Source organism: Nycticebus coucang, chromosome 21 (genome assembly GCF_027406575.1).
Source record: "Nycticebus coucang isolate mNycCou1 chromosome 21, mNycCou1.pri, whole genome shotgun sequence".
In the NCBI taxonomy this organism is placed as follows: Eukaryota; Metazoa; Chordata; class Mammalia; order Primates; family Lorisidae; genus Nycticebus; species Nycticebus coucang.
The window spans coordinates 4301601-4325394 of NC_069800.1; the positions used below are offsets into that span (position 1 = coordinate 4301601).

Here is a 23794-nt window from a genome sequence, read left to right on the forward strand (position 1 = left end):
AACATGATTGGAAAATATGGAAATCTTGGGCAAAACCCAGGTAGACAGAGGGCTGACTTTTCCCACAGGTTGGTGGATAGAAGGACTTGGGTGCAGCCAGGGTCCTGGAGCCAGTTCCCCTGGTATACGGAGACATGATGGTATGTGTGTCACAATTTCATTCTGTTAGAAAATTCATAGAAGCCTGAGAAATGCAGTAACTCACCACTGAACCAAGTGGCCAGGTCCTGCCTGGACCTGGCTGCGGGTCTGTGAGCGCAGGTCTGAGGGCCAGGACCGAGTTTCTGACCTATCAGCACGTCTTGCTCCGGGCCCCCCAACCCCCTCAGCTCAGTGGATGCTGAGGAAATGACACCCCCTTCTTCTCCGGGCCCACCCCATCCACTCTGCTAGGGGCAGGGATGAAGCAGGCGGGAGGGAAGGATGGGAGAGGGGCCTGCAGGATGGCGGTGAGGCGGAGACTTACGACTCTCCTAAGTAGGACAAGTGGCCTTTTCTGGACAGATGGACACTGACACACCCTCATGCTCTGAGATTGCCCCGTGTCCCCTCCTGGCCTGGAGGTGGCCCTTGAGCTTGAAGCCAGCACAGGACGGGTGGCCCTGGAGGCTGTGGGTCCTGGGATGGTCCGAGACCTGCTTTGGCTGGGCCGGGCAGCGCCGTCCCCCCTTCCGCCCCTTGGGCCGATGTCGGGGTCTCACAGCAGACTGGGGGCACCCTACCTCCTCTAGAGCATCTTATGACACTGTTTGAGGGGTGTCCCTAGCACAGGGACAGGCGCTTCTGGCGAGCCCCCTCTGGGGCAGTCTCGGCTCTATCCTTTCCCCTGGGTCCCCACTTCCGGCCACTCTCTGGGCAGCACCGCCTCCTCTGCGCTCTGCGCTGGCAGCTCCGGCCTCGGACCAAGGGCTCCCGCGGGCTTCGGGCAGCCGTGCCCCACCCGCGGTCCCCCCCAACCCTGAGCGTGCAGCAGGTGGGGCGCACAGGTGAGCAGAGCTCCGGGACCCCCAGGAGCGCGCGCAGCAGGTGGGGCGCACAGGTGAGCAGAGCCCTGGGACCCGGGAGCGTCTTTGAAGGACTTTAACCACTGAGACTCAGCACCTTCCGTCCTCCGGGAACTCCCTTCCCAGAGGCTGGGTGAGCTGAGACTCCTGAAAGGTTTAATCCGAACAGCAACAGGGTTCATGTTGGGAGAGAAATGGAATTCTTTCTACTTAAGCAGTACGGGGCGGGGCGTCTTTCCTTGTCTGATTATTAGCAGATGCCATTGACAAAGGTGTAACCCCATTCTTGGAAGGTCTTCTGGGCAGGTCGCTGTGACAGTTGCCTCAGCGCACCTTCCCCTGTCACCTGGCCTCAGGGGTCAGGAGAGGAGCAGTGGGGCCGCTGAGAAAACGAGCAGGTGACACCAGGAGCCCGTGGCGGCACCTTAAACCCCAGTGAAACTGGAGTGGGGCGGGGGCCACAAAAAGGAGCCGGTGGCCTGTGCTTCCCCCTCAGCTTTTCATGCCTTTGCCTCTACTTTCGATAGTCTTGAATTTTTTTTTTTTTCTACCAGGGCCGGGTTTGAACCCGCCACCCTCGTATATGGGGCCGGCGCCTTACCGACTGAGCCACAGGAGCCGCCCTAGTCTTGAATTTTTTAATCAGAAGACATTTTAAAGATGTAAAAATATTCCCACCTGATTGCTCTCCACACCGTCATTGATTTGAAAAGAAGCTGCTGGTTACATCTAAGTCACCCCAGTACACTTGTCTCTACAGAGGATTATAAAAGTCATAATTTGCTGCCTGGACAATTATAATTAGAATCTGCTTTATAATTAAGACAAAAAGTGAAATCCCAGCCACATAAGGGATTAGGCTTGAAAGTAGTGGCCACTCGTCCTATGGAATTTTATTCTTATTAGGAAATATCAGAGGAGTTCCCTTCCTGTGAGAACGAGTGGATGTGATAGCCTCCCCACTTTTCTTCCAGGCAGCTGGGAAACCTATATGCTTTTAAGAATCTTTTTTGTTGGGTGGTGCCTGTGGCTCAGTGAGTAGGAAGCCAGCCCTATATACCGAGGGTGGCAGGTTCAAACCCAGCCCCAGACAAACTGCAAGAAAAAAATATCCAGGTGTTGTGGCTGGCACCTGTAGTCCCCGTAACTTGGGAGGCTGAGGCAAGAGAATTGCCTAAGCCCAAGAGCTGGAGGTTGCTGTGAGCTGTGATGCCATAGCACTCCACTGAGGGCGGTAAAGTGAGACTGTCTCTACAAAAAAAAAAAAAAGGATCTTTTATCTTTTATGTTTTTAAATATGAAATTGTTAAGCACACGCTTGAAACAGTACGTGTTATATGTTAAAATAAACAATTGCTAGTGTAAGTTTCCCTACTGAATAAATTAGTTTTCTCTACCTAATGTGCAAATATCCAACAAGAATACTGCATATTATTTTATTTTATTTTTTACAAGACAAGAGTCTCACTTTGTCACCCTCAGTAGAGTGCTGTGGTGTCACAGGTCACAGCAACCTCCAACTCCAGGGCTTAGGGCGATTCTCTTGCCTCAACCTCCCAAGTAGCTGGGACTACAGGAGCCTGCCACAATGCCCGGCTATTTTTTGTTGCAGTTTGGCCGGGGCTGGGTTTGAACTTGCCACTCTCGATATATGGGGCCCGCACCCTACCCACTGAGCCACAGGTGCCACCCAAGAATATTGCATTTTAATAGTAGGACCAGGCTAAGAATTTTTTGAGGATGAAACTACCTCATCTTAGCACAGAGTTAACTTTGCAGATTAAAAATATGAGATGGAGAGGTTAGGAAACAGGTCAAATTAGTGGTATACAAGACAATTTTAAAGCTGCATATGGGTAAAATTGATGTATGACTAGTGAAAAATATTATGACCATGGATGATTTAAACCCTGAAAAGTAGCAAGCCTTTATAAATATTCTTTACTTTCAAAGGCCAATTTGAAAAACATGTCTCCAGCCATACGCTGAGCACTGCATGAGGTTGGACAGGAAAGTGTTCCTTCGGAGGCTCCCATAATACTGCCATTTGCCCCACATTGTATTTACACACAGCACATCCATCGGAGAATTGAGATGGGTATGTCCTGGAAAAATAGCTAAAAAAATCAAAGGGGTTTTACTTTTTATTGTGATGAGAAACAGAAGTTGTGTGTTACTATAAAATAATCAACTGTGTAAGTCTACCATCTTCGACTCCCTCAAGTACTGCCAAACTTTTAAAGCAGACATGAGTTTACCTTAATTCTTTAAACTGAACTTGAAAATTGTGCTGAAGTATGCTATTTTGAATTTGGCTGTCAGTGAACTGTCTTGCCATTTATTTTCAGCATAGAATCAGAGTAGAGCTTATCCTTTAGTAATGGATTATAAAGTATTTGATAAACATATGTAAACTATTTGGCAAGTTCAAGATTTTCCTAGTGTTGAATCGCGTTGCAGAACGTTTGGGGGACTATTTAGCAGTGCTGTGGGCCACGGTGCAAGTGTGCTGGTGCTTCGACTGTTTTTGGAAAACCACCCGCCAAAACATTGTTTGGCTGGAGACAGTATTATCAGCTCTCCGTTCATCAGGATGGGCTCAGTGGTCTGTAAGTGGGTTTTCTAAACGTAATAAATTCCATATGTGACAACTATTTTGTATATTATTATTAGCCAGTTAGACATTCCCCCCTCTATGGAATCCCACAAGTTTTAAAAAAATAACATCTATTCCACAGCTGGGTGAATGTAAACGATGTAAACACCTGTGTAGATTTGCGTTATTGGGCTAGCTTTGCCATCTGATGGTAGTAACGTGGATAGCAGGCGCATTCCTACCCCGGAAAGACTAGGAATGATCCTTGATGGGTAAATTTCTGGTACTTGTGTTTTCTGGTTTGTGGTTTACCGCAGGACTTTACAGCTGAAAGAGATCTTAGACATTTTCTAGTCCAACTCAATAGTTAAGAAGGACCATCAAAGATTGTTTTTTAAATAAAGGCTTTGAAAGCCGGGCATGGTGGCACACACCTGTAGTCTTAGCTGCTTGCCAGCCAGAGGTGGAAAGATCCCTTGAATCCAGGAGTTCAAGGTTGCAGTGAAGAATGTTCACCCCACTGTTCTCCGGATGGGGTGACAGATTAGAGGCCCTGCCTCTAAAAAGATTAAAAAAAAAAAAAAGCTTTGAGGTGATGCATAGCAGGGTAAGCCCCAGGTGTGTGTTTGCTGATAACCAAATTTATCAACCCTAGTTCCCTTTCCTGTGTTTCTCTAGAATTACTACTACTTTACCACTATGAAGTGGTATCACCATCTTCTGATTTTAGTTTTAAAACTGCATGTCAAATTTTCCTTAAAAAGAACTTCATTGATGACTTTACATCCTTCGTATTAACCTGGATGGACGTGGAAGACATTATTCTTAGTAAAGCATCACAAGAATGGAGAAGCATGAATCCTATGTACTCAATCCTATGTACTCATTTTGATATGAGGACAATTAATGACAATTATGGTTATGGGGGGGAAACAGAAAGAGGGAAGGAGGGAGGGGGGTGGGGCCTTGGTGTGTGTCAGACTTTATGGGGGCAAGACATGATTGCAAGAGGGACTTTACCTAACAATTGCAATCAGTGTAACCTGGCTTATTGTACCCTCAATGAATCCCCAACAATAAAAAAAAAAAAGAACTTCATTGATGGGCAGCACCTGTGGCTCAAAGGGGTAGGACGCTGGTCCCATATGCCAGAGGTGGCGGGTTCAAACCCAGCCCTGGCCAAAAAAAAAAAAAAAACAGGAAAGAAAAAAAAAAAAAAAGAACTTCATTGATGTTTTGAGTCACATGAAGCTCTCTTTTCCACTTTATATCACTCTTACAATTTCTTTCTTTCTAAACACCGAGCACGTACAATTTTATTCTATTTCATTGTTTGAGTCACTATTTCTCTCTGTTTCCTGGGGCTAGAGTGCAGTGGTGTCACAGTGCAGACAATTTCAGAAACTAAATTCTCACCTTTACAAATAATCACCCATTTCTACCGTAATAAATCATTAAAAACATAGTGTCTAACAACAACACAAATTTATTATCCACCTGGAGTTCAGAAGTCTGAAGTGGGTCAGTAGGACTATTCCTGTGGAAGTTCCAGGAGAGAACTGTTCCTTACCTTTGGTGGCAGTAGAGGCTGTCCACCCTTAGACTGGTGGCTCTGTGTCACTCCGACCTCCATTCCGGTTCACAGTTCTCTCACTCTTAACCCGCCGGCCCCTTCCTTAAGGAGGCCTGCGATTCCATTGGACCCACCTGGATAACCCAAGCTTCCCTCCTCATCTCAAAATCCCTAAGCTAATCACATTAGCACAGTCTCTTTCACTGTGTAAGAAACATACTCACAGGTTCTGGGGATGAGCATGTGGATAATTTTGGGAGGCATGGGCTGCTATGGGCCTGTCACATGGTGAGGCTCAGGTGGGAAGGGAAGCCTGGCAGGGTGCCACATAGTGAGGGACAGGCAGGAAGGGAGGCCTGGGCTGGTGCCACATAGTGAGGGATAGGCGGGAGGGAGGTCTGGGCTGGTGCCATGTGGTGAGGGACAGGCGGGGAGGGAGGCCTAGGCTGGTGCCACGTGGTGAGGGTCAGGCATGGAGGGAGGCCTGGGCTGGTGCCACGTGGTGAGGGATGGGCTGGAAGGGAGGCCTGAGCTGGTGTGGGCCTGCTGTGTGGTGAGGGACAGGTGAGGAGGGAGGCCTGGGCTGGTGCCACATAGTGAGGGATAGGCGGGAGGGAGGTCTGGGCTGGTGTCACGTGGTGAGGGACAGGCAGGGAGGGAGGCCTGGGCTGGTGCCACGTGGTGAGGGAAAGGCGGGGAGGGAGGCCTGGGCTGGAAGGGAGGCCTGAGCTGGTGTGGGCCTGCTGTGTGGTGAGGGACAGGTGAGGAGGGAGGCCTGGGCTGGTGCCACGTGGTGAGGGACGGGCTGGAAGGGAGGCCTGAGCTGGTGTGGGCCTGCTGTGTGGTGAGGGACAGGTGAGGAGGGAGGCCTGGGCTGGTGCTTGTTGCCTGGTGAGGAAAGCTGCTGGGTAGAGATCCTTGCTAGGGAGTCAGCATCTCCATTTTCATCCATGTACAGAAGAAATATTTAATTTGAAATATTTTTAATATATTGGCCAACCATCTGATCTGCCCTGCCTAATCTAGACTATAAACTTCTCAAGTTAAAAATAAAAAACAGAAAACAAAAGAGGGGCTGAACCTCAAGAACATAACTCTGTCATGTCATAGTAAACTTCTGTTTGCTCCAGATGTGTGCTCCCCAGCCCTGGGCTGCAGACAGCTGCTGGTCTGTGGCCTGTTAGGAACTGGGGCACACAGCAGGGGTGAGCAGCTCGGCTTCAGTGAGCCAAGTTTCATCTGTATTTACAACTGCTCTGGTCACTCTCACCACTGCCTGAGTTCCAGCTCCTGCCACATCAGATTCTCACAGGAGCGTGAGCCCGACTGCACACCGCTGTGCACTCCTTATGAGAATCTAACGCCCTTCCTTACCAGTCCATGGAAGAATTGTCTTCCGATTGAAACCAGTTCCTGGTGCAAAGGTGGGGGACTGCTGCTCTAGACAGTCTCATTCAAAAGTCAGGTTTTTCTTTCACTGTAATTCACTCTCTTAGAGTAACTATTTTGACATCAACTTTTGTCTTTTTAGGCTGTGGGTCTGATACGGTTCCAGAATTCCTAATGTAGATCCAGGCTATAAATAAGATGTGGAAATACAACTTAAGTCTTTTGTGGCTGGGTGATGTTTAATCGTACTCAAGTTTAACAGCAATGAAAAAGATACACAACAGAGCCGCTGATATTCATAGACGTGAGTAATTAGGAAAGCATTCATTTGGGAAGTTTCTAAAATGAAGCTGTCCTTGAACAAAGAAAAGCAGAATTTTATAGTGAGTTGGAAACTATCTTGAAATAAAAATATTTGACTATAAAACTGACTTTTTAGAAAACTACAGGTTCTCTCATTTTGGCTTATACGACAGCCTATTTTAAAGTGTTACTAGTTCACCCATTAAGGTAGAACATTAATTGTAAAATCTATACGTGTACTATGTCCTGAGCTCGGTAGTAATTCTTTGCAGGTATCACCTCATTTAATCTCCCAGTGGACATTAGGAGTGGGAGATTAGCCTTGTCCCCACTTTGCAGATGAGGAAGGAACAGGCCACGTGCTGCAGGTGGCCATGCGAAGAGAGCCTGGAAGTGGAGCCTGAGTCTTCTCCCTCCCTGTTCTGTACCTAAGGCCCCAACGCTAGTCCATATGCACATATTCTGGAAGCTGTCAGCAGCACAGTTCTAAGAAATCATAAATAAACAACAAGAGGATGGAAACAGTGAGCTGTCTCCTGTGGGGGTGTGTGGCCACTTCTGTTAGCAGACATGTTAATGCACACACTGGGATGACGTCTGTAGGTCCATCACAGAGCATACATTTTCGCTGTGGATGAATCTCATCTCTCTTCATGAGCACCTGGGACCAGCTGTATGTGTGCTGACTCCTCCCCGCCGTCTTGTCTTCAGGACCTTCCCTGCCCCGGACTAGCTGCGCATGTCCTGACCCCCGCTGGGGACTGAGGGCTGCCACTGCACTTCTGCTAACCAGAACTGGAATTCAAAGCCCCAAATCAAAGGTATTTGGACCTTGACAGTGAAGGTCACAATTATAATGGAAGACGAGAAAAAACAGGGTCTGGGGGTCGAAAAGGACTTCAGAGCTTTCAAAATGTCAATGCTGGTGCCCCACCAGCTGGGCCTCTGCCCGCTTAGGTGGGCAAGTGAGAGCTTTGGAATGAAGGGCATGTGTGGATGGACGGTCCTTTATTGTTGCATTGACATTTTACCACAAGACAAACTTAGATTTTCCAAAAGAAAGTGCCCTTAAGCGTTTGTCCAATTTTAAATTACAGGGCAAATTAGACAGGCTGACTAAACTGTGTCCTCTTATTATTGGGATTCTGAGGCTGCATTATCCAGCTCTGCCCTGCCCAGGGCCAAGGAAAGATGTGGGCAAGGCTGGTCTTGCAGTGGTGCCCGAGACAGAGCTCCCTCAAAGGACAGGGCTTCAGAGACAAGCAGCTGTCACTAGAAAGCCAGGTCAGCCGCTGTCCCCAGGAAGGCTGCCTTCCTGCCTTTGGGGTGAGGCTCAAGCTGCTGCACCAGGGCCTCAGGCACCACCGAGGAGCAGGGGCATCACAGTGGGGAGACCCCCCACCTTCCTCAGGAGAGTGTCTATCAGTAGGCTCAGGCTGGACAATGAGCATTTTCGACGAGCTCCAAGGGGACGTCAGTGCTCCTCCTGGTCAGGGATCTGAGACCCAGAGGTCCAGTCTTCCTTTGGTGAGCAACCAGGATTTGGGCTCTGAGCCACCATTCTCACCTGCTGTGAGAATGTTCACCTGAGTACACACTTGGTGGGAAATGAGGCCTATGTCACTGGTATTATCATTTGGTTTAAAAGGGACTGATGGTATTGACAATTTCCAAAGTATTGGCTGAGGTCTCTGACGAGAATAACAGATTTAAAAATCAGTGGGAGGCTCAGCACCTGTAGCTCAGTGGTTAGGGCACCAGCCACATGGCCCGGAGTTGGGGGTAAGAACCCAGCCAGGGCCTGCTGGACAACAATAACAACAACAACAACAACAACAATTAGCCAAGCATTGTGGCAGGCGCCTGTAGTCCCAGCTACTTGGGAGGCTGAGCAAGAGAATCGCTTAAGCCCAAGATTTTGAGGTTGCTGTGAGCTGTGACGCCACGGCACTCTACCTTGGGTGACATCGTGAGATTCTGTCTCAAAAAATAAATAAATAAAAATTAGTGTGAGAGATAAGCATCCAAAAATGAAATTATACTTGAATACAATTCAATTCTAATGGGGCTTTTCCTCCCCTCCCCTCTCGTTTCCTTTTTTTTTTTTTTTTTAGAGATGGGGTCTCACTCTTTCACCCAGGCTGGAGTGTAGTGGGAGGATCATAGCTCACTACAGCCTTGAATCCTGGGCTCAGGTGATCCTCTCGCCTCAGGCTTGTGAGTCACTGGGACTAACAGGCGTGCACCACACCTGATTTGATTGGCTTTCTTAAAAGTCTGGCTACAGAATTATCACATGGGGCACATGTGTTATCGAGTACGGAAATTCTGTTTGAAATCTGTATCCTAGTTCGATGATATGTATAGTAAAATATTGTCATGTTATTTATCACTTAATATTTACATTCTGTCTTTCTGATCCCTAAGTAGCTAAAAAGTTGCAAGACTAAATTAAATAATACAGGAAAAAAAAAAAACAGGGGAAATAATACCACTATTTAGACATCCACAATTTTACCTGGGGAAGCCTTTGACCTGGTGATCACCCTCAGGTCGTTAAAGTCAGGTGTCACACAGAGTGAGCGTCTACACAGGTGGCTATAAAATCTGTGTGGGATTTAAAGTAGTGTGCAATTTAAAACTGCACGTGAACTTTATGGTCACCTGTCTCCTGATGTGGGTCTTCAATAAGATCATATATTATTACTATTTTTTTAAGAACTTTTTTTTTTTTTTTTGAGACAGAGCCTCAAGCTGTCACCCTGCGTAGGGTGCTGTGGCATCACAGCTCACAGCAACCTCCAAATCCTGGGCTTAAGTGATTCTCTTGCCTCAGCCTCCCAAATAGCTGGGACTACAGGTGCCCACCACAACACCCGGCTATTTTTTGGTTTTAGTTGTCATTGTTGTTTGTCAAGTCCGGGCTGGATTATAACCCTTCAGCTTAAAATGATGCCTTAGCCACTAGAGGTATAGGTGCCGAGCCTACTATATATATATATATTTATATATATATATATATATATATTTTTTTTTTTGAGACAGCTGTTGCCCTGGGTAGAGTGCTGTGGCATTATAGCTCACAGCAACCTCCAAGTCTTGGGCTCGAGTGATTCTCTTGACTCAGTTTTTCTATTTTTAGTAGAGACAGGGGGTGGGGGGTCCTCAATTTTGCTCAGGCTGGTCTCCAACTCCTGAGCTCAAGCAATCCACCCATCTTGGCCTCACAGAGTGCTAGGATTACAGGTGTGAGCCACTGCACCCAGCCAATTAAATCATATGTTAAGTACATAAAGGACAACTGTTGTCTAAGGGGCTAAATGAAGAACCAATTAAAAAATGTTTTCCACCCACAAAACACTCCCTTGATTAAAATTTTTCTAAGAACCACACCCTTGTACTTTTGGCACTATGGAAGGCTGAGGCAGGTGGATCGCTTGAGCTCAGGAGTTCAAGGCCAGCCTGAGCAAGAGCAAGACCCTGTCTCTAGTAAAAATAGAAAAACTAGTTGGGTGTTGTGGTGGGCTCGTATAGTCACAGTTATTTGGGAGTCTGAGGCAAGAGGTTTGCTTGAGCCCAAGAGTATGAGGTTGCTTTGAGCTATGATGCATGACACTCCACCAAGGGCAACAGAATAAGACTCTGTCTCAAAAGAAAACAAAAATATATATAGTCAAGAACATATATTATATATATAGTTAAGAACATAATTTTTCATCTTGGGAACTACAATATTAAGGGCTCAGTATTGTTACCACATTATGAGACTTTTTCATTACAATTAAATCAAAATGATGAAATATTCTTTGTAAAAATTGCATAGAAGATGAAAGAAACCATTAATTAATATAATTACTGCTTTGTATAAATTCAAATTTGCAGTGGTGATGTTTAGAAGATATTGGGACATGAGTACAGGCTTTCCCCTAAAGTATGTACTTGTATTGATTTTTAAAAACAATATCAACACTATCTACAGAAGAATACTTTCCTTAAAATAAAAGGAATTACTAGCTTTTTAGCAAGTACTACAGTCTAATTTTAATCAGAATCAACATTACCCAGCATACAAGTATGAGCAGATAAAAAAATGAAAACTGCAATACTTGTATATAATTTTGTTGATGCCAAGTCACGATAAAGATTATTCTAAACTTGCTTAATATTCTCAAATGTATAATGGCTCAAATTAATTATGTTATGTTACAGTGGATACATCATGTTTAAACAATACATAGGTTAATGTAGTATACATTTTTGTTTTAATAAAAGAATGTTACTCTTTTGTTAATAAAATCGTGCACTTGGATATGTTGAAATAAACTCCCATATCCAGGAATGCTGTTTTCAACTCTGCGTCCCAGCCGACCGTGGCCTGTGTGCACCCAGGCTGCAGCTGCTGCTAATATCCTGCATTCACTTTATCCCTGCAAAGAATTCCTGTTGGAAAGCATCAAGAGTGAAGATATCATAGGAATAATCTAACCTTGAATTGCTTCTGCTTTATACAAAGTACAAATCATTTACTAAGCCTTCATATTTTAACTACTAGTAAAAAATATTTTAACTATCAGAGCAGAGCTGACCAATAATGCTGACACGTGTGAAACTGCTGCTCCAAAGAGGGCCACCACTACCTGCACCTCAGGCCATGCCTGATGAACACCACTCTTCCTAAATAGATCCCCCCACATGCCAAAGAGCCCCCAGAAGAGGGCTAGAAGATGTGAGGTATGAGGTACTGTGTAACTTACCAAGTACTGGCCTCTCTAACAGTATCTAAACAACACAGAAGCACCACTTGCAGGGCATGAGACCTGTGATGAGAAGGGACTACACTCCAATCACTATCACGTTTTCCCAGGGACCAACCTGGAACCACAGCCTGTGCTCCATAGATTCCTACAACTACCTTTAATGTACAGTGAAAGCCCACACCAAAATTATTTTGTATGTTGCTTTGCTTAGACGGTGGTTGTGAATGTAGTTTTTTTTCTTTTGAGACAGTCTCACTCTGTGCCCTGGATAGAGTGCTGTGGCATCGTAGCTCACAGCAACCCCAACATCTTGGGCTCAGGAGATCCTCTTGTCTCAGCCTCCCGAGTAGCTGGGACTACAGGTGCCTGCCACAACTCCCGCCTAGTTTTTCTATTTTTAGTAGAAAAACTTGTGTGCTCAGGCTGGTCTCAAACTCCTGAGCTCAGGTGATCCACCCACCTCAGCCTCCCAGTGTGCTGGGATTACCTGTGTGAGCTACTGCGCTGGGCTCTCCAGCTCACAAATTTGTTTGTTAAATGCATCTTTCTCACTTTGGCATAGAATGACCTGGGCTGGACTTTCTTTTTATGACCAGAGGTCCCATAAAAACTGAAGCAGATCAATAGCAGACTGACCCATTTATTTATTTCTAAGACTTCTGGTTTTAGACCATTATCCAGTGATTTGCAGGGACCATCACATCAGCTTGGGCTGTAAACCCTGGATAACACACAATTTCCACAAAGGAACATGTCCTGAGCTCTGTGCTAGACATTTGCACTGTAGAGGCGAGGAGTTTACGTGATCCCTGCTTTTAAGGAGTCAAGTGTGAGGACAGTCAGCTGGACATCTGCTGTCTTTATTTCAAAATTATTTGGAAATAAGGTTGTAGGAGATCCAGGGAGGAGGGGATGTGGCTTAGGCCACAGAGTAACCCAGTTTTCTGCAGCCCCTGGCACTGGGCTGTTAGGGGAGGGAGGTGGAGGAGGCCAGTGGGAGTGGGACAAGGGAGGCTAGGGAAAAACAATCTTCTGAACTTGGAGTCTGAAGAAGCCAGCTTAGCTGTGTTTATCTAACATCAGTCAACTGGAAGCCAGGTGAAAATGAGAGCTCTCGCTTGGTGATGGTGCACTGAGGACCCAAGGCCTCCAGGAATGGTAAGTAACACTTAAAAAAAGCCACCATTGTAACTTCTATTTCTTTAAGGACAAAATAGAAGATCAAAATGGGAAATCTGCTGTTTTGGCTGTTTTTTTTTTTTCACCCCTGGGTGGGCACTCCCTGATGGGTCTGACACAGAAGAGGATTTCAAGTGGCATTTGAGTAAAGTGCCCCGGATCATCAGTGACCAGACCGTCCAGCTGCCAAGCCCCACCTTCCAGGCGTACGCGTGGGCAGCGGTGTCCAGAGCGTGTGGCCTCACGAGCCAGCAGGAGCTCGGGGCTCACAGCCTCTCGGAGCTGGAGGATCACCTGTCCTACGAGACAGTCTTCAAAAACGGCACCAGGACCTTGACCAGGGTGAAGGTCGAGGGCCTGGCCCAGGAAGGGGCTCGGAATGCCAGCAGGGGGCGCGCGCCGGCCCGGAGGCGGTGGCAGGTGTTCGGGAATGACAGCAGGTTCAGCATCGTGGACTGAAGGTTCTCGACCAGCTTCCCGTTCGGCAGCGCCATGAAGCTGTCAACGGGCTGCAGCGACATCCTGGTGTCCCCACAGCACGCGCTGACCGCGGCCCACTGCATGCACGACGGGCAGGAAGGACTACGTCCGCGGGTGCCCGAGGCTCAGGATCGGGGTGCTCAGGGCGAGGGTCCGAGGCGCCGGTAGGAGGCGGCGGTGTCCCCGGAGGAGCGGGAGCGAGACCGGGGATGACCGTCCGGGGGCGCCGCGGGCCACGGGCCGGGGAGGGCGCAGGCGCGGGGCGCAGGCCCCGGGCGACGCCTTCCAGCGGACGCGGGTGGCGAGCACGCAGGTGCTGCGAGGCTTGGCGCAGGCGGGTGGCGCGGCCCCGGGACTGGACTTCGACTACGCACTGCTGGGGCTGCGGCCGGCGGCACATGTTGCTGGGAGTGAGCCTGGCCGCTCCCGGCTGCCCAGCGGCATGATCCACTTCTCGGGCTTCGACTGCGACAGGGACGGCCAGCTCGTCTACCGCTTCTGCAGCGTGTCCGACGCGGCCGGCGACTTCCTCTACCAGCACTGCGACACCCAGGCGGGATCAGCGGGCACCGGAGTCTACCTGCGCCTGCGGGACCCGGACAGCAAGACCCGGCGGTGCAAAGTCATCGCCGTGTACTGGGGGGGCCCCCAGCAGGTGCGCGTGCACGGCGTCGCCCGGGACTACAACGTGGCGGTGCGCGTCACGCCGCTCAAGTTCGCGCAGATCTGCCGCTGGGTGGGTGTCGACGCCGCGCGCTGTGCCTACGGCTGACCACGGGCAGTGCGGGGACTGCGGTTCTGGGGATGACCGCAACGCGGCGGCTTCCCGGGACGAGTCTCCACCCGCCACCCCGAACCCTGCCCGTAGCATTCAACGTTTTTACAAATGTATTGTTTCCAAAATTAGAAGATTTTCATATCTTTAAAAATGTGTAGGTGCCAATACTGAAAGCAGGTGGTACTTTGGTGCCGAGGATGTGCTCTTTCTGGGTGTCAGGAATGGGGAAAGTTTCGTTTACTTATGCTTTCTTAAAAATTAGACACTTTAAAACTTCCACCCGGTGCTAGAAATGGACGTATTCTCAGGGCCCCACTCTACAAGAATCTAGCGGGTGCCAGTCGCATTAAATGTGAAGGTGCATGAGCAGAGACAGGTGTTGACACAGTCAGGGTCAGCCCTGGACGCCTACTCCGAGACGGTGCCGGTGGCCTCGTGCCCCAAAGTATGTCTTCGGGGTCTGAGAAATCTAGTGGGTTTTATTTTTTTTTTTAAATTTTCAAAAATAAAAAAGCAGAAGAAACAGCAAGCTTTATAAACAAAACCATTAACTATTTTACTGCCTTGAGGAAAAGCAATATGCAGTGTGTATTATTTTAAAATAGGTAAAATACTTTGTTCTATGAAATGAACCTAGTTTATAAATAGAGAAGCTGGGACATTTGGGGATCTCAAATGTCTTTTTTACTTAAAATGAGGATTTCTCATGTATGCATAGGAAATGATCCTATATTCAAAACATCGTTTTGTGGTATACTTTCTATTAGGCGCGAGGTGCTGTATTTTTTGGACAAGGAATTCTATAATCTATAACTTTTTCTGCTTGAGAAAGTTCACCTTTCTTCACTAGGGCCATAGGCATGTTATTTTGGGGACTTCTCCAATTAGTAGTTTTAGATATATTCTTTCCTAAAAATGAATATAGATTACAAATATGAGTTTTTTGTTTGTTTGTTTGTTTTTGTTTGTTTGTTTTTCCATGTTCCCCCATTCACAATACAGACCATGAAAGGGGCCTGGGCTGGGGTGTACATAGGGTAGGTTTATTCTGCCTCCTCTTTCTATACAGTCAGTGTAAGAACACAGCCTGTGGTAAGCACCAGGAGGTCCAAATATGAGTTTTTAAAGAAGATTCTGGTTATTTTCCTGGGTGACTCTGGCCACGCAGCATGAGCCGTGTTTGCCCTGGGAGAAAACACGGACAGGCACCAGTGTGGACAGACAGGTGCCGATGACTGTAAGTGGGGCAGTTTGGGGCGTTGTGTTTGAAGAGTTCCAGTGATCCATCAATCAAGGCACCCTAAAATTCGGAACTGCAGGATGATTTCTGGTGTGCTCTTTCTGGAAGTTTCTTGGGCCACATTCTCTTTTCCCATGATACACTCAAGTCCCTGATTCTACTAGGATTCAAATTTATTTTACTTATTACTATTTTTTAATAGTGGGGAGCTATATTCTTGACTAGCATGCAAAGGGGTATTTGAGTATATTATGATAAATGATTTTATAAGTGGCATCCAAAATAGCTGAACTTCAAAGCAAATGTTCATTTTTAAATAATGTGAACCTGTTAAAAATCATTTAATAAAGAGATCGTATTGTCACATTTCAATCCCTATCTTACTAATAGTCAAACTTGTATTTATGTTACTGACATCCTGTACATATATTCATACACTGATGAGTGTGTGTGCTCTCAGGCGTGGTACAGGGAAGAGGAATGCTTTGAAAAAAGAAAGTTGCCTGTGGCCAGTGTCTTTTTTTTTGGCTGGGGCTGGGTTTGAACCCGCCACCTCCAGTGTTTTCAACCTTTCTTATCTCACAGCTAGAACACATCTGATCTCACACTAGAACCTCTAGTTAAACTTCCATGGCACACGTAAATTATGTTGATCCTCCTGCCCCCCCAAAAGAGTAAAAAATATATACTTACTATGCTTTGAACTTGTTTCAAAAATAATTTAACTGATGATCTTTAAAAATTTTGTGGCACATCTTGAGATCCTCTCGCCGGTTGAAAATCTCTGCTCTTAGATTTTGCTCAGCCCAGTTCCTGCTCGTTTTTCTTATTCCTCTCTATAGGCTACACTTACTTTCATCAGTAATTTGTAAGACACCACACCATTAACATTTCACTGATCTAGAATTTCCTTTTCTGATAATTTCAAGTCTCTGAAATATAACAAAAATGTTGAGTAAAAAATTGTGTCTTCTGAATAACCAAAATAGGCACCACAAAATTATTTTTACTCTGAAAATAGTCTTAACAAGTGTAGTTATCTGCTCTCTCAAAGTAAAATTAGAGGCTGCTGCTGATACAAGTCCAGGGCAGTCCCAGTGCAGGGGGGTGGGCATAGAGAGAGGACTGAGCTGCTGACCAGAGGACACGTGTACCGGGAAATAAATAAGCCCTGTAGAGAAGAGCAGCTCATGTGCTCTCAGTGGTGTGTGGGAGCTGAACAGGAAAAACAGCTGATCTCCTGGAGTCAGAGGATGGAGGGATGGTTCCCAGAGGGAGGGGAGGGGATGAAGAGGGGGTGGTTAATGGTATAAAATATAGTTATAAAATATATGTAATGATACATAACTATATTAATAGCTAATATAATTAGAAGGAACAATATTTGATAGCACAACCAAGTGACTACAATCAACAAGTAAGAGCATACTATAAAATTACTAGAAGAGCAGAATTTGAATGTTCCTCACACAAAGACATGATTAATGCTGGAGGTGATGGATACCCAATTACCCTGATTTGATTAATTCACTTTGTATATCTGTATCAAAATATTACATGTGACCTTTAAAGATAAACAACTATTATGTACCCATAATAATTAAAAATAAAACATTAAGAAAAATGGAATCATACAATATGAAAAAATACAGGTATGCAAGAACTACAGAATTATATTAATAGTAGTTTGGAGCTTCTGAGTTTGAGCAAGTCCTCTATAAACTATACCAGCCTGTGAGGGCATACCAATCTATGCTATGTTTATATGATGACTGGATAATCAACACAAAATTATGCTCAGTAAGAGTTATGGAAGGCGTTATAGGAACATTTTCGACAAAAAAGCTAACCATTTTTTTTTTAAATAGCCTTGTTTAAAATAAGAGAAACAGTGGTGAACAGAATTAACTTGGTTTGCACTCAAATGAAATTCTATGCCCAAAAGTTAAGAAAAAAATCCTTCCTAAATATTTTACTAAGCCCGTCAAATTCTTTTTTTTTTTTTTTTTTTTTTTTTGTAGAGACAGAGTCTCACTGTACCGCCCTCGGGTAGAGTGCCACACGGCTCACAGCACCCTCCAGCTCTTGGGCTTAAGCGATTCTCTTGCCTCAGCCTCCCGAGTAGCTGGGACTACAGGCGCCCACCACAACGCCCGGCTATTTTTTTGTTGCAGTTTGACCGGGGCTGGGTTTGAACCCGCCACCCTCGGCATATGGGGCCGGCGCCCTGCTCACTGAGCCACAGGCGCCGCCCACCCGTCAAATTCTTAACAGTTAAAATATATTTGAGTATTTTGAAGGCTGACGTGTTATTGAAAGTTCAGACAGCTGTGTTCAATTTTTGCACACACAGACACAGCAAATCTGGTCTAATAAGAAAAAATGAAGCCTTCAGAATAAAATACCTTTAATTGTGTAGCCACAGCAGACTGCCCTGTGCAGAGCAAGTGTTACTAGATGGAAGGCAGCCGTCACTGTCATTATTAATGGTACTGTGAGACTGTAAAGATGACCCAATAGTTGCATGTAATAAACAAGTTGCATTCTGTTTTGTCTTAAATTTGTGAAATAAAGGCTCAACTTTCCTAAAAGCAGAGCTCAGGTGTCCCTGAAGACCTGAATGAGTGCTGCTGGGCACACCGGAGGGCTGGTGTGATGCACAGCCTTTTTCTGAAAGGACTACACCCTCCTGCTCACCCTCCCCTTACTCTCAAAGTCCCAGCTTCCTGGGCTTTGTGGTGTGGGTACAACAGAGTAGTTCTCTAAGAACTGTCCATGAGAAGCAATTTGGGGATCTCCTGAGAAATCTAATTCGCAGAATACTAAGAGTCTCTGGAAAGCAAGGCGGAGAAGCCTCTCTCTGATGAAGGGGCTTTCCCTCACCAACCTTTCAACCCCCCATTAAGTGACCAGAGTCAAGAGTTTGCAATTTTTGCTTTCCTTAGAATGTAAACCACTGCCATGACCAGACTCTAGATCACAAAACCATGTAAATATCAAGGTAGAAGAGAAGAAAACATATACTAGTATGCACCAGAGAAGATAGAAGGCCATATATTTTTCCACTTTAAACTTACCATAAATGGATAATTATTTAAAAGAATCTACAAAAGATTGTAGTTAACAATCTTATGACTTTTTTTTTTTTTGAGACAGAGTCTCAAGCTGTCATCCTGGGTAGAGTGCTGTGGCATCACCGCTCACAGCAACCTCCAACTCTGGGGCTTAAGAGATTATCTTGCCTCAGTCTCCCAAGTAGCTGGGACTGCAGGTGCCCACCACAACACCCAGCTATTTTTTGTTGCAGTTGTCATTGTTGTTTAGCTGGCCTGGGCCAGATTTGAACGCACCAGACATGGTGCATGTAGCTGGCGCTGTAACCGCTGTGCCATGGGCACCAAGCCGAGGTCAAAGTTATTTTTATAATAACGTGGTGAGGTTAAACCATTTTCATGATAATTCTGAGAAGGCCATTTTCTCACACGTGCGCTCACTGTGGAATTTTCTAGCACCTACCTGACATGGCCTGTTGTTAAGTCTGAATGCAGAAGCCAATTTCTGTTAAGTCCAATGCTAAAGAGATATTTAAAAAGTGGCAAAACAATACCATTCTCCTAAATTATTTCTTTTGAAATTGTAATTTTTCATGAAAATATTTTATTTAATATATAATGGTGTTAATATTTCTACTTTTAAATAAACAGGTTCCTCAAGTTTTAATTTCTAACCCAGTAAATACTGAGGTGTACCAACAGAAACATAAATGTTTAGGGTCCTCAAGAGATCTTAAGAGGTAAAAGAGATCTTGAGACCAAACAGCTTGAAAATGTCTGCTTTGCAAATAAATTACAGAACAGCAGCGTTGAACATGTATGTCACACGTGGCGATCAGTTCAGAAAGTTAGAGAGTAGCTAAGGTGGGTGCTTCTCCCTAAACCGCACACACCTGTTCCTGGTACCCATCTCCATTCACAGGGGAGATCTGAGTAACAACAGAGGCAGAAATGGGACCCGCTGCTCTCGAGGTATGAGAAACAGAAATTTCTTTAAAGCTCAAGAAGATTAACAACAAACTACTACAAACTGTTGCCTAAAAAATACAAGCCAGTGTGACCCTTGTGGTAACATCAACTCCCATTTTGACTTTCAACAAGGCTTCTGCACAAAACCCAGGTAAGCCCCGCTGTGAGAGCAGACCTTTCCCTCCAGCAGAGATGTGGGGTGAGCAACTACAGGTGCACGTTAAGGAGCGGAAAGAGGCCTTTGCACAATTTACCTTTCTACTAATCCAGTTCTCATTTCTCTTTTCATATCCTCTTCTCCTCTTCTGAATCTGATGATTCCTCCTCTAAATCTTTAGTCTTTGTTCCTTTTTAAAAGTGCAATAAGTAGCATAGAGAAAAGTAGACAGTTTGATGCTGAGAAAACCACCCTTGCAATCATGACATATATAAAAAGATGTAAATCTTCAAGATGTTTTTTTCTTTTTTTTGAGACAGAATTGTACTTTGTTGCCCTCCGTAGCATGCTGTGGCATCACAGCTCACAGCAACCTCAGACTCTTGGGCTCAAGCAATTCTCTTGCCTCAGCCTCCTGAGTATCTGGGACTACAGGCACCTGCCACAACACCTGGCTATTTTTAGAGACAAGGTCTTGCTCTGGCTCAGGCTGGTCTTGAAACTGTCAGCTCGGGCAATCCACCTACCTTGGCCTTCCAGAGTGCTAGGATTACAGGCGTGAGCCACTGCGACCAGCCCTTCCTGCACTTCAGTTAATTACCTTCTGAGCAGCTCACAGCAACCTCAAACTCCTGGGCTCAAAGATCCTCTTACCTCAGACTCCCAAGTAGCTGGGACCACAGGCGGCTGCCACAAGGCATGGCTATTTTTAGAGACAGGGTATGGCTCTTGCTCAGGCTGGTCTGGAACTCCTGAGCTCAAGCAAACCACCCACCTGGGCCCCCCAGAGTGCTGGGATTACAGGTGTGAGCCCCCGCCCCTGCCCACAATGGGGTTTTAATTGGTGTGAGTTCTTCCATTACAATGAGCTGAAAAAGAGGTATTTGTAATAATATTAAAGCCCAGATAAAACAGAACCACTCCAGGATCCCATCCAGCAATCCTGCTTCTGGATATATAGCAAAAGGATTTGAAATCCGTATGTTGAACAGATACCTGCGCCTATATGCTGCGGCACTCACTGGACGCAACAGATCAGGTGTGGACTCACCTCAGGGACTGTCAGGGAATGAAGGGCTAAGGGCCACCTGGAGTGCACATACTCGGCCTGGAAGGGGTTCTTTCATGACCACACGGGTGAACCCAGAAGGCCATATGACAGGCACAGAAGGACAAACACTGCTGAGTACAGGAGATCTAAAATCGTCAAGTTCACAGAAGTAGAGGGTCGACTGTGGTTGCAGGGGCTGGGCGGGGTCAGGACGGGGAGACGGGGACCGACAGGTGCAACGTTTCAGCTGGATGGGAGGAAAGTTCCTGACTACCGGGAAGTACAGTTACTCACAGTGTATCGCAAATTTCAAAGTTGCTACGAGTAATTTTTTTTTGCTTTTAATTAATTTTTAAAATCAACAAAATGTATGACATATAGTGTGGTATTTTGAAATATACATACACTATGAAATGGCTAAATTGAGCCAATTAATGTATTACTTCACATACTTGCCAAAGGAGAGGAAGTTTCAAATGTTCTCATTGTAAGAAACGGCCAGTCCGTGAGGTAGTATAATAGCCTGATTTAACTACTGTCCCACGCTGTAGACATATATCATAACATCCCATTGTGCCCCACAAACATAAACAGTTATAATTTATAAATTAGAAGTAAAAAACAAAGAGACTCTCATAACATCTGACAATAAACGCACTGTGTGAGTTATTCTCTAGTGAGGAGGATGGGAGCCCAGCCACACCCAGGACAGGGAAGAGCACACCAAGGACTAAGTGCTGTGCTCATCCGGGGACATCTGCTCACAAGGCACCTGCTGGGTGGGCTGGCTGCTGATTATGATATGATATGGTCAGTGCTGAAGACCCATGAAGGCTGTGCTCCAAGAGAGGGTGGGAGACAAGACGTGCCTGCAGGGGTAGGGTTGGTACTTTCACGCAGAGGGCCCCGTGTGGGCCAGCACAGTGCCAGGCACCCCTGCGGTGGGCAGTTGGTGTGGTTACGCACTGGACAGTGTGGGCACAGCCCACTATCTGATTTAAAAATGATGATCTGGCAGCTTCGCCTATTAAGAATTGAATGGGCTGTTCAACGCAGGAAAAAAAGCTTATAAAAATAGTACAACAGGGTGGCACCTGTGGCTCAGTCGGTAAGGCGCGGCCCCATATACCGAGGGTGGCGGGTTCAAACCTGGCCCCCGCTGAACTGCAACCAAAAAATAGCTGGGCGTTGTGGCTGGCGCCTGTAGTCCCAGCTACTCGGGAGGCTGAGGCAAGAGAATCGCTTAAGCCCAGGAGTTGGAGGTTGCTGTGAGCTGTGTGATGCCACGGCACTCTACCAAGGGCCATTAAGTGAGACTCTGTCTCTTCCAAAAAAAAAAAAAAAATAGTACAACAATGGGCTTGGTGCCTGTGGCTCAAGCAGCTAAGGCGCCAGCCACATACACTTGAACTGGCGGGTTCAAATCCAGCCTGGGCCCGCCAAACAACAATGATGGCTGCAACCAAAAAATAGCCAGGTGTTGTGGCAGGTGCCTGTAATCCTAGCTACTTGGGAGGCAGAGGCAGGAGAATCGCTTGAGCCCAGGAGTTGGAGGTTGGTGTGAGCTGTGATGCCACAGCACTCTACCCAGAGAGACAGCTTGAGGCTCTGTCTCAAAAAATAAATAAATAAATAAAATAAATAAAAAAATAGTGCAACAGTAAACTCAAAATTATTTACAATCCAAAACACAATATTCATATTACAATATGCCTGTAAAGTAATGTATTATCAAAATGTAACCTATAAAATTCATATATTCAGGTACTAGCTTCTGAAAGTTCTTAGGATACAATTGCTGGGTAACAAAGACAGTTTTAAAATAAAAGTAGGACTGTGTTGCATGAGAGAAATACTTGCATTTGAGATGGGACTGGCCTTTAAGATGTCATGATCTAGTTGCCAGGGTAAACTCACTGAATTTTATTAAAGGAGGTTAATCTAGGTCAGCGCCTGTGGCTCAAAGGGATAGCCACATACCCCTGGCCCCATAGCTGGGGGCCCATAGCCCTACATAGCGCTGGCCCCATATGCTGGAGGTGGCGGGTTCAATCCCAGCCCCGGCCAAAAACTGAAAAAAAAAAAAAAAAGGTTTATCTAGATTTTGGATGAGAGTATTTGTGTGAAAGTGTGTGAGAAAATTATAACCTAAGGTCATATTATTCTTTAACTTCCAGGCCAGGGAGACTTCTCATAAAAATAATTACAAGACTTTAACTACATATTTTAAAAGAATTTTATCCCCCAATACATATTTTGAAATATGAAATTTCAAGTATTTGGCAGCAGTCATGGAGTCCTGTGTTTAACAAAAACTCATTACAAGTGCTCTTTTAACCCCTTTTTAGTTTTTTTTGTAAAATAATCAAAAGTGTATCAGCATGGGCCACATATTTTAAAATGTTTAGTCTTTTGTGGGCGGTGTGTGTGGCATTTGAATCAGACCTGTTCCCTAAGAAGCAATCACGGAGAGAAAGGTTGTGTTGTGTTTTCTTTGTTCCAGGAGTTTATTGCATCTCAGAGGGCACACATGCACTGACTGGTCAACCAAACACAAAGAAAAGCCATTTCCAAATTGGTTTTAGGTAAGTTTCCCCCATTAAAGTGTATGTTATTCCCACAGTAAACTCAGATACAATCACTTTTAAATGGTACCAAACATCTATTAAATAATTTGAAAAATAGGTAAACACCTTTCCAACCCAATATGCTTTTACGAAGAGCTGCCACCGCTACTGGCAACACTGATCCACAGCGACCTCGTTTATGCATCAAAATTGTAAGCCAAGCCATCAGCACGGACAGTGTGACAACAAATTAAAAATGAAAGAATACAATATGCACAGCAAGGAAGACAGCTCTCTGAAGCAGTTCAAATCCTAATCACAATGGCACAACAAAAACTGCTCTGAGCTCCGTGGAGGGATGAAGAAGGCTAGTTTACAGAACTCACGAGGAAGTGCTGAATGAACGGATGCACATGGAACCCACAACAAAGGGAGAATATTTGCAGTGGGCTTTAAGTTGCTGATACCCCTTGGGGTGCCTTCATCACCATGTGAACAGCACATCTCCATCTGCATTCTTGTGCACACGATAGAAACAGACCCTTCATTTTTCAGTGCATTTCACCAAGAATGAATAAACAGGTCAATTTAGATGTAAAATCTGTCAAATATCATTAAAATATGTATTTTAAAGTAGAAGTGATACATAGGGAATTCTCCCCATACCATTTTTCGTTCTTAATAAGGTAGCTTCAAGG

At 45.6% G+C, this 23794-nt stretch overlaps 1 non-coding gene and 1 pseudogene across 1 annotated transcript; one reads left to right on the forward strand and one right to left on the reverse strand.

Moving 5' to 3' along the window:
- The first annotated feature begins 443 nt into the window (after positions 1 to 443).
- On the forward strand, positions 444 to 14053 carry LOC128574188 (inactive serine protease 35-like; annotated as a pseudogene).
- A 983-nt stretch (positions 14054 to 15036) lies between these two features.
- LOC128574385 (small nucleolar RNA SNORA51) lies at positions 15037 to 15168 on the reverse strand. The gene has a single exon (XR_008376753.1). It is a non-coding gene; the product is annotated as a small nucleolar RNA SNORA51 (small nucleolar RNA).
- Between the last annotated feature and the right edge of the window lie 8626 nt (positions 15169 to 23794).